At 40.6% G+C, this 12,354-nt stretch overlaps 1 protein-coding gene and 1 non-coding gene across 2 annotated transcripts in view; one reads left to right on the top strand and one right to left on the bottom strand.

Moving 5' to 3' along the window:
• The window catches only part of LOC148680259 (uncharacterized), a 29,200-nt gene that overhangs the window by 13,851 nt on the left and 2,995 nt on the right, over positions 1 to 12,354 (bottom strand). The gene's annotated exons all lie outside the window — the stretch shown is intronic.
• Positions 12,265 to 12,346, top strand: trnas-uga (transfer RNA serine (anticodon UGA)). Its single transcript has one exon. It is a non-coding gene; the product is annotated as a tRNA-Ser (tRNA).

Raw genomic sequence — 12,354 nt, 5'->3', positions numbered from 1 at the left:
AAGAAAACTTTTAATACAGCTCCAAATTTAAAATTGCACCAGACGATTCACACTGGAGAGACGTGAAGTGTTCACACTGTGACAAGAGGTTTAATCAGTTAACACATCTGAAAACACAAAAGAGGATTTACACTGGAGAGAAACCGTACAGATCTGAACAGTGTCTACAGTTCCACTCATTCGGCGTAGCTTAAGAAACACATGGACAAAAAGTTGCACACATGACATGAATGCTGCAAAATATTTTTTTCTCATGTGCACAGGATTTTTCATGTCTGAAAAATGTTTGAAAAGGCTGAGTGATGGTATACTGTTTTCCAACAATACTACAATGCAGTAGGTGGGGTTGTAAATGTGTTGCGCTTCTCGCGTTCATGTTAACACAATAATAATATTATTATAACCTTTATTTTAGCAGGAAACACACATTAAGATTAAAAATCTCTTTTACAAGAGCGTCCTGGCCATGATTAGCTGTACACGTCACATGGGTCTAACAGACAACAAACTTAAAAGAATTAACGCCGAGTTCAGACTGCAGGATTTTCAAAGTAGTCGTGTCACAGATGTGTTTACACTGCATGACTATCTGGGCTAGCGTTTTGTCACTGTTTTGTTTACACTGCAAGGTGGATTGTTGACAGGGCTTTCAAATTGCATGACTTTACAATAGGAAGAATCGCCGACAACTTCGTCCAAACTACATCTCTCAGCCAAAAACACGTCGTATATCTTTTCTTATCAACTACATAACGCGAAAGAAGCCTTTAATGGGGTACAACAGTGGTTCTCAAACTGTGGTACGTGTACCACTAGTGGTACGCGGGCTTCCTTCTAGTGGTATGCGGAGGAATGAAATATGTCATGTACATGCTACATATATTTCAAAATTTATCAAAAATGATGTATATAATATGCCATATATGACATATAGCCTATATTTCTGAGGTAATCTGCCACGTTTTTTAACTGAGCAGAGTTGTAGCCGCTTTACTAAGCCTACTACGCTACTGTATTTCAATACTGCTCATTTTTGGTGGTACTTGGAGAGACAATTTTTTTCTGAGGTGGTACTTGATGAAAAAAGTTTGAGAACCACTGGGGTAGAAAATGTACATATTTGCTCACCTGGGTTTGAAGGGAATTAGCCATTTCTCCTCAACTTTCTTTTTTAACTTTCTGTATGAAACGTCAGACACAGGTGCTCCAGTCAAACCTTCACAAGTTTTTCATCTATTTCTTGGGTCCAAATAAATCGGAAAAGAACGATTTTTACTTCTCCCTTAGCCTTCCGCTGGCCTGCAGGTAAACACACACACAAGTGGATGCTGCTCTTTCATTGGCGGTAGATGATTGCTGATGTTATTTTCTGTCTAAACTAATTTCATACAGCATAATTTGAATCACTGGCAGCTCCAGATATTTAGCACGCCAAATATCTCATAGGCATAGGCAACTTATCTCCGATTATCTTAGATCGCGTCTTTGATAGTTCATACTGTGTGAATGTCACTCACATGCACGAGCACAGATTTGCTTGTGATTTCAGGCATTTGTCTTCGATTTTTCAAAACCTGTAAGCGAGTCAAAATCGGGCCTAAAATCATGGAGTCTGAACTCTGCATAACAGTTAACACGAATCACACTGACAAACTATTCAAAAAAATCTACAAACCTATGTTTCAACTTCTAAATCTTTTATAGTCTTTTTAAAAGCATTTAGTGAAATGATAGCGGCTGAGAGAAGAACAATGCAAGTGATTGTACAGGTGCGGATACATCTGTACTTTACTCTCCAGTTTATTCATGTAGCTAGTGTTGTTTTGGATAATGTTCTCTGACTTCTTGAATGAGAAACAAATCACTGGGAAGACACCGCACATCAAAGAAGGTGGAGCTCCAGGACGGTTAGTTTGCATATACCAGGGCACCAAGTTTTGAAAGCCCATTCAATTGTCCTGTGTTGCAGCTTTTGTTAGTAAAGTTTCTTTACTTTTAGGTTCAAGATTCTTTCTAGTTTACTACATTTACTTTTTTGAGTAGAATACAAACTTGATGAATATTTGATGATTTAGGCAGAGCGACAGGTATTAAGTTTTACAATATTAATAAACTGTGATGATCCCAAGACTCCAGATTGGAGAATGTGGTAATTCCTGATTGGATGCCTGCATTACTCATCGATGAGCATATAAAAGTTGTTGTGCTACCTGTGGCTACTCTAGAGTACTCATGTCAAGACCTGCCATCTCATTGACTCTTTAACATTATCGTTTTGTTTTGCATTACCTATATCATGTAATTAAAGTGTTGTTGTGATTATATCCTAAGTTCTTTATCTTCATTATTATCCCTAGACATTTGTTGGTTGCTTTAATTGAATGTTCTATGAGTTACATTTTATAATAAATAATTTGCATTCAGGGTATTTTGTTTGCTCATCTCTCTTTTATGTTGTGACTCAAACAAGCGGGTCATAACACTTTGTAAAATGTGTCTGGTTGTATCCGAGATCTTGTCCTTTCAGTCATAATCATAGGTGAGAGTAGGAACCTTGATAAGGCGGTAAATTGAGAACATTGAGTTTCGTCTCAGCTCCATCACCACAACAGACAATCACATCAGCTGCCGCTTCACTGATCCATCTTTAAATCTCCCAATCTCCATTTGGGGAAAGGACTCCCCTCCAAACTGGAGATGGCCACTTTTTTCCAGTCAAGCACCATGGTTTCTGACTTACAGGTGCTGTTTCTTTGCCTGTCATGTCACACTCAGCAGCAAACCGTCCCACTGAGTGCTGAAGTTGTCCTGGGTTACCGGGATGACAGACTCTTCTGAGAGTCGGTTTGCAGAAGTTTTTTTTTTTTTTTTGCGGTTTCAGCAGTTCCTAAACTTTAAGAGGTTGCATGGAAAGTTCTTTGCGACCCGATTGCTTGGTGGTGCAGTGTCTGAGAGCAAGGCAATAGGGGGCAGAGAGCAGCAGCAAGCATGAGCAAGCTAATGCAAAAAGCAAAGCTTTACTGTTGCAGTGAGTTTTTAAGGGTTATGGTTTGGTCCATGCCAATGCCACTGATAATTTCATGCGGTAAAATATCTTGTAAGTTCTTTACTATCTTACATCAAATGTTACAAGACAACTACTGTTTCTGATACTAGTTTTTCATTTACACCAATGTATTGCAAATATCACTAGCTTTTGTTTAGTACCAGACATCATACATTTCAGACACATACAAAAGGATTCATCTGCCATAAGGGTTAAAAACTATTGACTAACTTGGTTGCTATAACTTGGTTGCTATAAACACATGTAATATTCAAAGAAAGAATATATTACCCCAGAGGGACAAATTTAGTGATCTCCTTAGGTCTCTGGAAAAGTAGCACACAATTCTTAAATTCACAAATCCAATTTTTGTTCATTCACAAATTGACTTTTGAACTTGGTTGCAGTAAACACTAAAGATTGGCATTTCTGGCTATGCTTTTTGATTAATCCACAGGTTTGACAAATGATTAGCTAATTAATTGGGGGTGGAGCTTAAGCAAGAGGTGCTTAAGCACTTGGTTTGCTCCGTAGGGACAATTAAATTACATTCAATTTTTAACATATATATTTTATCTAAAGCCCTGTTAAATATGTTATTGATAAAACTATGACAGGATTCAGAAAACAATTAAATCAACGCTGTTGGGTTATTAAAAATCACCATCAATATTGGTTAACACAGTAAACATTTAAATAAGTGTGAGCAGTGGCATAGGCCTATTTAGGCATGGGTAATATGGTCGATGCCCAGGACGGCATTTTGCTGGGGGGGTGGCACAAGGAGACGAAAAAAAGTACAAAAAAAAAACGAGCCTCAGTAAAAGCTTTGAGATACTATTTACTTTATACAAGTGTATTAATTTAAAGGGCACATAGGTTACCCCTTTTTCATATTTATTATCAGTCTATAATCAGTTTATATTTTATAGCTGTTTAAAGTGTCTGTATTTTAGCTAGGAAAGGTTGTTGCTGTTTTTTTGCACTGGGCCTTTAAGGCGAGTCATCCCCGCCCACCGTTCCCACGTGCCTGTCAGCAACATGCCTCAATCGCCACCCTCGGCTGCCTCAGGAAGCAGATCTCACGTAACGTTTGTGAGAAATACTACCGTAAGAACTTTACCATACAGTATTTGATGCATTTTTTGTGAAGTTGCAACAATGAGTTCACGCAAACACACACATAGGGCAGACACACACATTTGCGCTCTTCCTGTCTTGTTGATATGATTATATGCGTTACTACGGAGACATGTTAATGCGCACAGCTTTCAATCAATATTGGTGGATCTGAAAACCGCTCTAATTGGTCCACTGTTTTTATGTTGTTAAATTAAAAAAAAAAAGGACTGTGTGTGTTTATTTCACCCCAATATGACAATATATACACTATACTTACACACATGTCTGTCCAAACAGCTTTAAAAGTAGATTTTTCACCATAGGTGCCCTTTAAAGTAGTAATCCCCTAATAAAGATGTTACGATGCCATTCACATTTGGTGTATTTTGCATGTGCAAGTTTGTTATTCTCTATGTGCAACCAAAACAACGGTGGTGAAAGCAAACTGACGCATATATACGCGTAGAAAACTCTGACTTAATTAACCCCATCATTGTCTCATTAACTTTAACTGAACTCATTTCAATATGACTCGAAAGCCGTGTAAAGTGCTGTCGATTGACGTGTTGTCCTTTTTCTCTTTAGATATCTCAAATTATCATATGTGATCTCATCATCTGACTAGGGAAAAACGTCAAAAACATACTAGATGCTTTGAACTGTTCACTGTTAACGGTAGTGCAATGCAAAATTGAAAATTTAGGACTCAATTGTGGATTTTGAATAAATATTTGTGAATACAAGATGTTTCAGAGAGCAGGTCGACGCACACACATAGTCATAGAGCGCTATTATAATGCTAAACACCATGTGTGTCGATTAAAATGTTATATGGAAATTAAACTCTCAACAATGTTTTTGATAGGCTATAAATGATCATGTATTTTTCTACCACCAACAAGTAGGATAATATGCAAAGATGTGCTATTCAAAAATTTGTTCATATTATAAAAAATACTGATGTCTACATTGGCTCTGGTGCATTAAATAATAATTAATAATAGCATTAAGATTTTTTTTTATCACAAAATATAGAAAATGGTATCGAATGTTGATATTTATTGAAGGTATCATTTCAAAGTGTGAATTTCAAGCATTGTAAAAAAAAAAAAAACTAGTTACAATTATTGTAAACATTATTATATGCATTAAATCAATATGAGGAATTCTATTACATGTATGTTTGACATTTAAAATTAAATTAGAATTAAAGCTCTTTAAAACAGCAATTGTTTCCAGTATCTTATTGAAAGCATATTTAGTTTTATAATTCAGCTTTTGCCAATCATACATGATTAAATGTTTTAATTTAAGGAATAAAAAGGTTTTTTTTTATATTGTTTGTAAACTTATATTATGGATGAGGTTAGTAATGTGTAAAAGTGGTTTCATTTTTTAAAATGAACAGTGCTAATTGGTCCGTTCCATTGAAATATAGATTGACTGGTACTGCTTTTTTATTATTTAAATCCTTTGAATTGCTTATTGTCTGTACAGTTTGTGCAACGAACTTGCTTAATTTTGTATTCCTTTTTAGGAAATGCAGCTGTTGGCAAAGGAGTCAACTGCCATATTTTGTCAATGATGATGCAAAAACTGAAGACTGGCTTCACTTTAAATTTGGGTTTGTAATTGGTTGCAGTTTGGTTACGTGTGCACACACACACATATATGTGAGTGAGTGAACGCTAAGTGAACACTGGCATGATCTGTTGCCGCTGTTCACCAGTAAAACTTTTAAACTTTTAAAATCTCGTTCAACGATCAACATTACAGTTGAACAGATTTAACTAAACAATTTGGACAATTTTTCTGCCTGCTTGAGTTTTATGGATTTTACCTGCTCTGCGCCTGTTCTTCTGGTTTCTGCTCACCTGCGCGTCTAAGCTGTCAGCATCTGCATCTGTCTCTGCTTCACAATGTATGGGTTATTGTCCGGCAAACTGTACTTATGGCTTGTGTTTGCCTGGTGTTTCCTGACACTTGTCTACCAACCCGCGGTGGGATTGTTGCAGTACTCGGCTGCTGAACTACACCGTTTGCGGCTCCATCTCTCAGCGCCTTTGCCAGCTGTGTTGCACCTCCACCCGGACATCGCATTCCTAAATCCATCGTGGATCCAGGCGGAGAGCTCATCAGGGCTCATTGTCACAAATAAAGTCCATTTGGTCCAATTTTCATCGTCCTCCACAAAACCCGGCCCGGTCAGCTAACACCAATGCTGTACTTTCTAACAACATTATCAATATCAACATTGGTCTTTTAAACATCCACCCACTTACTAGCAAGGGACATCTTGTACAGGATGTCCTCAGTGACCGCAACCTTGACCTTCTGTGTCAACAACCCAGCGATTTCACGCAACTTAACGAATCCACTCCTGGATGGTTTGTTTACACCTGTCAACCCAGCGGAGGCGGTCGGGGAGGAGGTCTCGCAATGATTTACCGCGAGAGTTTGAAAATCTCGCCGGTTCCCGTTCCTTCATTCCCTTCATTTGAATCTATGATTTCCAAACTTTCTGGATCCACACCTACATATGTTGCCATAATTTATCGTCCCCCCAAACTAAATAACGAATTTCTAAATGACTTTGCTGCTTTTTTAACACATATTACCACCCTCTCACCCAATATTATAGTTTTAGGAGATTTTAATATTCATGTGGATAATTTTAATAACTCTCCTACAAGAGATTTTATATCCGGTCTTGAGAGCTTTGGACTTCAACAGCATGTCAATGTCCCCACACACTCTCAAGGACACACCCTCGACCTCATCTGCTGCTCTGGTGTTTCACCCATTGACCTCTCTGCTGTTGAACTCCCAATAACAGACCATTTTTTCCTCTCATTTAATTTTGCACTCCCTCTTTCTTCCACCAAACCTCTCCGTACTATTTCCTTCCGTAACATAAAACATATTGATCTAGAATCCTTTTCTGCTTGTATTAACTCTCTTACTGACATTACTAACCTTTCATCACCAGATGACTTAGTTTCTCATTACAACACTGGACTTCAAAATATTCTTAATTCTTTTGCACCCTTAAAAACAAGATCTGTCTGCTTTTCTCAGTCTGCCCCGTGGTTTATGCCAGAACTTCGGCGCATGAAAACCAAAGGCAGACAAATCGAAAGACTTTCTAGAAAAACTGGCCTTGCTGTCCACAAAGACATGTATAAAAATCACATCACAGAGTATAAAAATTGCATCATTCAAACTAAATCTAATCTTATATGCTCCAATGAAGGTAACACTGCTTCTCTGTTTTCACTATACAAGTCTTTCACTAACCCCCCAGACTCACTACCATCTCACCTTCACTCAACAGCTTTCTGTAATTATATTATGACCTTTTTTAATGAAAAAATCTTTAATATTCACCAGCATCTTGGTTCACAATCCTTTCCGAGCATTACATCTGAACTTCCACAATTTGAAATTTTATTCTCCTCTTTTCAACTCCCTACATCTTCAGAAATTTCTAACCTTATTTCCAAATCTAAGTCATCTTCCTCTCATTTAGATCCTCTCCCCACTGTTCTGGTTAAAGCCTGTCTCCCTTCCAGGGCTATAATATTTTTGGAGTTTTCATTAATTTTGGTTTCTATTTCGTTTTGACGTTTTATTTTTAAATTTATTTTTAAAGTTAGATTTAATTAGTTTTAGAGGTAGATTTCTTAGTTTTTATAAGTTTCAATTTTTTAAAATGTCTTAGTTTTAGTTTAGTTTTTATTAGTTTCAGTATTAGTTTCAGTTTTTTTTTCTAAACTAAGATATTTGTTAGGTGCAAGATTCAAAATCAACAGGATAAATATTGTATAATAACAACTCAGCCACACATTTTTTGAAACATATTCAGATACCACATGAAAACTATCATCTACCACAACCATCCTCAAATTAGACACACAGTAGTGATGGACAGGGCCGGATTAACCTATGGGCATTATGAGCACAGGCCCAGGGGCCCGTCAGCACTTAGATGTTGCTTCTTTTCATCACAAGAAAGACAAGTGGGAATCATTAATAAGTGTGTGTATTATGGAGGACTCAAATTCCTAGAACTGGATTGGAGAGGTGTTATTCAAATCATGTGCATTATAAGTTTGTAGAAGTTATACATTAAAAATACCCTTAAATATAAATTTTAGTACTGCTTCAGTAAACTTGAACAAGTATATTGAAATCCATTAATTTCCCCTAGTTGTATTAGTTTTTTTTTTCAAAGTGTGCTTTAAATGTGTCACAACCAGCGATCGCTCCCCAGAGGATCGCTGGTTCTCACACAAACTCAGGACTTCATTTCCGCATTCCCCAGGACTACACATTCATACATGTACTGCTCCCAAACACGCACGCCTGCTCACTCATGTTTCCTGATTGCATCACCAGCTGAGCCTTGTTCACAGACTGATTACATCCCATTCATAAGCCACTCTCTCACGCCACCAGTTTGCCGAGTCTTGTTTCCCTGTATACATAACAACGCGTTTCCCTGTCTTGTTTCTCCGTGTATCGATCCTAGCCTAGTACCTTGTCTTCCTGTTTAGCTGCCTGCCTTTTGACCATTTGCCTGTTTAAACGTTTACGATTCTGGACTGCCTTCATATACCTGTTTGCACCTGATGACCATTGCTTGCCTGACGTTTGAATAAACTGCATAGTGGATCTTACCTCCTGTGGTCTCCTGTCACTCCACCCCAGTCCTGGTAACAGAAGACTCGGCCGGAACATGGATCCAGCGGGCATTCAAATCATGCGCCTCCGTCAGGAAGCCCGGTCAATCGAGGAATACGTGGAGAAATTCATTGAACTATCACATCTGACATCCATGAGTGAGTTGTGTTTAATGATTTTCTTTCGCGGAGGACTTGCTGAACCACTGTACTCCTACATGTCACTGCACAATCCCCAATGGACGCTAGCACAATTTATCGATCTGGCTCTCCAAATGAGTGGATCTTCGTTCACCATAGGAGAGATGGACGAAAATCCAAATAATCTTTTTGGGGGGGGCTGTAGAGAGCAAGACCCGCTGGCTACGGGGCTTGCGACCCATTGTCCAAAGCCAGCTCACAAGATGGCCGCTCCCAGTCAGCTAGATCACAAGATGGCTTCCAGTTCAAAGTCTGTTCCTGCTCCTGAAAGGCCAACTCCAGAGCTGCCATTCCCTCCAGTGCTGCCAGATCCTCCAGAACTACCAGACCCTCCAGTGCTGCCAGAACCTCCAGTGCTGCCAGACCCTCCAGTGCTGCCAGACCGTCCAGTGCTGCCAGACCGTCCAGTGCTGCCAGAACCGCCAGAGCTGCCACCGCCAGAGCTGCCACCGCCAGAGCTGCCCGAGTTGACGCCGCAGCCAACGCCTCAGCCAGAGCCTACGCCGCAGCCAGCGCCTCAGCCAGAGCCGACGTCGCAGCCAACGCCTCAGCCAGAGCCAACGTCGCAGCCAGCGCCTCAGCCAGAGCCGACGCCGCTGCCAGCGCCTCAGCCAGAGCCACCGCCGCCGCCTGAGCTTCCCGAGTGGTCGCCGCCACCGCCTGAGCTTCCCGAGTGGTCGCCGCCGCCTGAGCTTCCCGAGTGGTCACCGCCGCCGCCTGAGCTTCCCGAGTGGCCGCGGTCGCCGCCTGAGCTTTCCGAGTGTCCGCCGCTGCCTGAGCTACCCGAACGGCCACAGCCCCTCGCCCTGTCGGCGCCATCCAGACAGCTCACTCAGCCGGCATCATCCAGACTCCTCGCCTTGCCGATCCCAATCCGGCTCCTCGCCCTGCCGGCTCCCTACAAGCCTCCAACCCTGCCGGCTCCTCGCCATACTCCAAGACCTTCGCTGCCACGCGATCCAGGACCACTGCAGCTCCACTCTCCGGGTCTTCCGCAGCTCCAATCTCCAGGCCCTCCGCAGCTCCACGCCCCAGGTACGCCCCAGCTGCATGGTCCTGGCCCTCCATCCCTCCCCCTGTTCCGCCTCCGCTCCGCCTCCCACCTGAACAGTAGTGGAGTGTCTGGAATCCACTCCTAGAGGGGGGGCTATGTCACAACCAGCGATCGCTCCCCAGAGGATCGCTGGTTCTCACACAAACTCAGGACTTCATTTCCGCATTCCCCAGGACTACACATTCTTACATGCACTGCTCCCAAACACGCACGCCTGCTCACTCATGTTTCCTGATTGCATCACCAGCTGAGCCTTGTTCACAGACTGATTACATCCCATTCATAAGCCACTCTCTCACGCCACCAGTTTGCCGAGTCTTGTTTCCCTGTATACATTACAACGCGTTTCCCTGTCTTGTTTCTCCGTGTATCGATCCTAGCCTAGTACCTTGTCTTCCTGTTTAGCTGCCTGCCTTTTGACGATTTGCCTGTTTAAACGTTTACGATTCTGGACTGCCTTCATATACCTGTTTGCACCTGATGACCATTGCTTGCCTGACGTTTGAATAAACTGCATAGTGGATCTTACCTCCTGTGGTCTCCTGTCACTCCACCCCAGTCCTGGTAACAAAATGCTTTAAAAATAAGTTTAATCTCTGTAGACTAGAAATATAAGTACTGTATATCAATTATTTAAAAAATGTGTGCAATGCATTATAAATTAATTTTATTTAACAAATATTATATTACTATTATTTTTAATTCAGCTATGGGGTGTGGCTATAGGGGGCCTACAAGACATTGTGCCCAGGGGCCTCTGAATTATTAATCCGGGCCTGGTGATGGGAAATTCAGATTTTTAATGCGTATGTTTGGTCTCAACATTATGTAGTCAGCAATAGTAATTTCAGTCTATTAAATTGATCAGAAAAGTCTTACAGTAAAGTTTTGCAACCCAACTGAATCATGATTCACCTATTTAAATTCCATTACGATTGTCTGTTATGAAATAAACTTACGTTTTTCATCAGATCCTCTCATATAAGCCCTCGGTTTACCCGCGCTGCAGTTGTTCCAGTTCAGTTCAGTCACACAGCTGTTTTTGTTTGGTTCAATGAATCGCGCATGCACAGTGTTATCGGTTCACCGCTTCTCAATGCAACGTTGCTGTTCTAATAACTGAATGAGAGTATATATTGGATTATTTAGAGTCAGAGGGGGTATAAGGCTTGTTATAAAGTAAGTAGTTGGTGGATACGTGCTTAATGAAGAGACAAATCGTTTCAAATAATTCAGTTCGATTTGGTGAACTAGTTCAACCGGTTTACTTAGAAGATCGGGTTAAAAAGATTCATTCGCGATCGCGATACAGAAATAAAACCTATTATTGGACACAAACGTGTTAAAGTAATACTTTTAAGTATCTTTATTTTAATGCTGTCGCCGTGCTGCTGTCTTGTCCACTGGTTGTTTTTGTCGTGGGAGCAACCGCGAGGATGACTGGAAGAGAGCCGGCTCGATCTGGCCAATGGTGGCAGGAGACTCTGAGGTGCGAAAGGGTCAAACACAAACACCTGCAGTGCAGATTATATTTACTTCTAAAAGGCATACAGTAAGATTATTTAAACACATTTTATTTAATTTATTTAATTAAACACATTTACAAATACGAAAAACGAAGGAGGTTTTTGCTATAATTTTAGTTAGTTTCAGTTAGTTTTGTATGTACACAATACAGTTTCAGTTAGTTCTAGTTTTTGAAAAAAAACTAGTTTTTATTTTTATTTCAGTTAACGACAATTATTTTACATTTTAGTTTTCGCTTTTTCGTTAGTTTTCGTTGACTATAATAACCTTGGTCTACACCTACAACAACCATAAACCCAACCTCACAGTAAACTGTTGTGTTTTAGCAACATCTACACCAACCATAAGCCTAAACCCCACCTCACGGTTAACTTTTGTGTACCCTAAAGGTCTGCGCCGACCACAACCCTAAACCTTGCCTACTTGTAAAGCAGTGCCATGGAACCTGGATAGCTCAATCGGTAGAGCATCAGACTTTTAATCTGAGGGTCCAGGGTTCAAGTCCCTATTCGGGCATGTAAGACTTTTTGTGGAGCCACAGCTTATGCCGTTGAGCTATTGCTTGCTGAAAGTTTCATCTGGATGCACAACACATGTACTAAGCATGAGGACATGGTAATACTGGTAGTCTTGTAGTCGTGGCCGAGTGGTTAAGGTGATGGTCTTGAAATCCATTGGGGTCTCCCTGCGCAGGTTTGAATCCTGCTGACTACGTCCAGGCA

The sequence above is a fragment of the Danio rerio genome, chromosome 4 (genome assembly GCF_052040795.2).
Source record: "Danio rerio strain M-AB ecotype USA chromosome 4, GRCz13ab, whole genome shotgun sequence".
NCBI lineage: Eukaryota > Metazoa > Chordata > Actinopteri > Cypriniformes > Danionidae > Danio > Danio rerio.
The sequence above is the reverse complement of the archived record's forward strand: the minus strand, read 5'-3'. Positions and strand labels throughout refer to the sequence as shown.